Here is a 4,794-nt window from a genome sequence, read left to right on the forward strand (position 1 = left end):
TCCGAGAAGGGCCTGAACTCGTAAACCTTGCGTCCTTACAACCTCTCCATAGCTAAGACCTCGCCTCTCTATATTTACCCCCCTACATTACTGTCAGACTTAGAACCACGACAGGTGGTGTGGTCGCTGCTACATGCGTCGATGTAGGAGGTCCCAGGTTTGAGTCACTCCATGAGTCTTTTTTGCGGATTGAAAAAACAGGAAAAAAAAAGATGGGCCGACCCAGCGTGGGAGGGGGTGTGTGTACCCATTTGTAAAATACACAATAACGAGCGCCTGAAGCGTGAAATAGGAAATGTCGGGATTCAAGGGTGCCCGCTACGGGTTAATGAGGTGTTTGGAAGAGCATCAAGTGGTGTGCTCAGCAGACGCATGTGTCGCACGCTGGATGCACTACATGAACACTTTTTTCTTCTTTTTTTGCTCAGGTTTTTTTGTTTGGATTTGCTTGTTTTTCTATGTTTTCTTAAAAGTAGTCAATTTTTTTTCACGTGAGCATCGTCTAGAAAAGCACAGTGCTTCTTCACGATGAAATACAGTTGTATTTTCGAGTGAAGTACAAGTGTGCTTCTCAAAAGTAAATTGAAAAGCACAGTTTTACTTCGTGGTGAAGCACAACTGTACTTCCACAATTATGCTTTTTTGAAAAAGTGAAAATCACATCTATAATCCCTGAAAAGTGGAAAAAGCATAGTTGCATGAAGTACAGTTGTGATTCCCGAAATATTTGAAAAACACAATTATGCTTCCAAAAAAAGAAAAAAAGACAATTGTCCTTTTTCGGTTTCTGATTATTATTATTTTGAAGCAGGTCCATCCGAAACAATTAACATGAGATATTTTTGTAAAGATCTTGACATGAGAAACACAACAAATAAAAGGGTTCATGACTTGGACGCACGATTGAAGAGATAAAATTATTTGATAATGAATCTACGAAAAAATATGAAACTTTCAGATTGCGACAAGTGTTGCATATAATGCACCACTTATCACCACGAGAGAATGTGAGAGTGACCTTTGCAAGAGATATCCTCTAACTAGTGATTTCGAATATATTGTGACTTTGTTTATCGCAAACCAAGAAGTCGACCTTTTAGTGTAAACAAATAGCCTTTTCATGTTATCTACAGAGAACGACTCAACAGACCTTCTAGCGCGACCATATGTGGACCGTTGGATTTTTGGTCCAAGCATGCGCATGCGGATGATGTTGATGCATGGCGATGTCACTCAACAAGACATGAAATAAACAAGACATGAAGGCTCCATTCACCAACTCAACAAGACAACACCAATGCCATATTTCACTTAGCTTCTCCCTAGCAACTAATGATCACCAATCATCTACAAAATTTGGCCACATACAACAAACTGTTTCAGAGGATGACATCTGAGCAACACACATTAATTCAGACGATCAATGTATACCTAGTAATTAGTCAATGAAATTCAATTCGTTCTTATTCCCGTGCCACAACCTTGCCAACGACGCCCTTCACAGGCAAATGCTCCGTCTCCTCAATGGCCCCCGATGACAAAGGCACCATCGGCAGGGCATCATATGAACCCCCAATGCCATTATGCCTTCGACCTGTCCCCATACCAACATTAACACCCCCACCATCAACCCCATACCTCTTTGCCACCCCGAGATGCAACCCAGACACAAAAGTTGCCGCAATCAAGCAATGCACTGACAGCATGACATCCATGACTGCAATGGCCTATAGCCTAGCTTCATCAACATCATAACGTGTGGCTGGTGCGAGGGTTGTGTCCATCAGCTGGTGGCAACCCGCGGGGATGCAGGAGTCAACATAAAGGTTGAGGCCGCTTTGGAGAGCCCAGAGGCCACCAACGATACCGACAAAGGTAAACAACGTCTCCGCCAACAAGTGGTGGGTGGTTCTCGACTGCGACAATGTGGAGACTAGGGAAGTAGTGGCGGCCACGATGAGGAGGAGGGTGGCGATGGAGAGAGTGTAAACCTGGAGATCGGATGCAGGGAATGCATCGGCGAGAAGACCCACAGCATGGGCTTGGAGGAATAGAGGGAGGGACAAAAATAAAGGGCGTAGGAGTGGGAGGTGGTTGGCCGGGAGGAAGGGGAGTGGGAGTAGAAGGAGGAGGGGAGGGAGGAGGGTGAATGAGAGTAGGTGAGAGGTGGGGGCGATGGGAAGGAAGGGAAATGGGAGGGCAGCGAGGACGGGGAGTATGCGAAAGAGTGGATGCTAGAGGATGCGAAAGTGGTGGTTGTTAGTGTGCGCGAGGGATAGGTGGGTAACGAAGGAGAAGTATAGGTGGGAGAGGGAGGAGATGATGAGGGTGAGGGAGAGGAGAAGGTGGCACGCGAGAAACAACATCTCCGCCATCATGGTCAATAGTGGGAGGGAGGAGAGCGTGGTGGTGGATTTTGGACAAGGATGAGAGAAATGATGGGTGGGCATGGCATGGTGGTGCTGTGAGGTGGTCAACTTTGCCCATGAAATACAGAGGTAGATTCGGATTGCCGGGCTAGAAAACGACGGGTGGGCATGGCGTGAGGTGGAGCTTGTGGAATTCCACAACAACTATTCCCTTCGACTCCCAAAAATAGGCGCACAATTTTGGGCTCGTGGATGAAGGAGAGCCAAACTATGATTATTGTTACCAATATCACCCCTACTTAATTAGCCCAAGATGTTGGTGCATGCATACCAAAAAAGGCTTTACGTCCAACTTTATAAATAAAGCAAAATTGGTGCATGCATAGCATCTAAGCCTCAGATTATTTAGTTTGTGCATGCACAACTAGTAGAGAAAGTGTTGACTCACACATATTTGTTCAACATGCAAAGGTGCGCATTGCCACACCATTTACTCTTTTGGACATGTCAATTTGGTTTATTGATATATGTGGGCAAACGACACATGGGTACATTTTATTTAGCTGCAAGGTGGAAGGGTCAATATTTCGGTAGAAGTGGAGACCATTTTCCTCTCACATTGTCAAGAAGATGGATGCAATGACTAATAAAAAAGGAGGATGTCTGGTTGATGTATCCACTCCTAGCAGATCCTATGATATCGATAAAGGTAGAAAAGATGATTACGTCGAGAAGATGACGTAGACGAAGTTTGAAGATAGAGAAAATACCGCAGATCCGATCTATTAACGTGAGGTTCCCCATGGTCGGCACCAAATATCGATGGTGTTGCAGGATGTACCTAACAACAATATGGTGAATGTACCTGGATAACATGTCACCTCACATTACTAGATGGTCACGATGCACAAATTTTACCCAGTTTTGTGGCCTCGTGTTGCGATAACAACACTACTCCCTCTTATATGATATTATATCAGAGACAAGTTGCAATGTGGTTCTGAATATTGTATCCAATGAATCATGAGTAATGTCTCCAGAGATGGATGTTGACGATCTAGGCGGAATGTCTAGATAGGATCTATTATTGCACTAGTCTACACTTCTAGTGAATCTGGAGTCAAAGAAATCCCATATATTGTCCTAAGGAGAATGCACATATACACAGATCCTGGCTAGTGGCCACCACTCTTTATTTTGATATTCTTGGCGCACAAGCTCCGGAATCCACCGTATCTGCCAGCCGTACAGTCCCCTTAAGGAAACCAGGGGTGGCACACATGAAGGAATTAGTTGCACGTGAAGGAAATATGCACTAGATGCAATAATAGTTGTTATTTATATGCCCTAGAGGCACTATGAGATTATGCAACTCCCGAATACCGGAGGAACACTTAGTGTGCTATCAAACGTCACAACGTAACTGGGTGATTATAAAGATGCTCTACAGGTGTCTCCGATGGTGTTTGTTGAGTTGGCATAGATCGAGATTAGGATTTCTCACTCCGATAGTCGAAGAGGTATCTCTGGGCCCTCTCGGTAATGCACATCACTATAAGCCTTGCAAGCAATGTGAGTACTAATTTAGTTGCGGGATGTTGCATTACGGAACGAGTAAAGAGACTTGCCGGTAACGAGATTGAACTAGGTATGATGATACCGACGATCGAATCTCGGGAAAGTAACGTACCGATGACAAAGGGAACAACGTATGTTGTTATGCGGTTTGACTGATAAAGATCTTCGTAGAATATGTAGGAGCCAATATGGGCATCCAGGTTCCGCTATTGGTTATTTACCAGAGAGATGTCTCGGTCATGTCTACATAGTTCTCAAACCCGTAGGGTCCGCACGCTTAATGTTTGTTGACGATATAGTATTATATGAGTTATGCATGTTGGTGACCGAATGTTGTTCGGAGTCCCGGATGAGATCACGGACATGAGGAGTGATGTCTACTACACAACCTTCTTCTTGTAGACGTTGTTGGGCCTCCAAGTACAGAGGTTTGTAGGACAGTAGCAAATTTCCCTCAAGTGGATGACCTAAGGTTTATCAATCCGTAGGAGGCGTAGGATGAAGATGGTCTCTCTCAAGCAACCCTGCAACCAAATAACAAAGAGTCTCTTGTGTCCCCAACACACCCAATACAATGGTAAATTGTATAGGTGCACTAGTTCGGCAAAGAGATGGTGATACAAGTGGTATATGGATAGTAGATAAAGGTTTTTGTAATCTGAAAAAATATAAAAACAACAAGGTAACTACTGATAAAAGTGAGCTTAAACGGTATTGCAATGATAGTAAACAAGGCCTAGGGTTCATACTTTCACTAGTGCAAGTCCTCTCAACAATAATAACATAATTGGATCACATAACTATCCCTCAACATGCAACAAAGAGTCACTCCAAAGTCACTAATAGT

At 44.0% G+C, this 4,794-nt stretch overlaps 1 pseudogene; it reads right to left on the reverse strand.

Moving 5' to 3' along the window:
- Positions 1 to 1,324: 1,324 nt before the first annotated feature.
- Positions 1,325 to 2,375, reverse strand: LOC123058239 (uncharacterized; annotated as a pseudogene).
- Between the last annotated feature and the right edge of the window lie 2,419 nt (positions 2,376 to 4,794).

Source organism: Triticum aestivum, chromosome 3A, assembly GCF_018294505.1.
Source record: "Triticum aestivum cultivar Chinese Spring chromosome 3A, IWGSC CS RefSeq v2.1, whole genome shotgun sequence".
Classification (NCBI taxonomy): Eukaryota; Viridiplantae; Streptophyta; class Magnoliopsida; order Poales; family Poaceae; genus Triticum; species Triticum aestivum.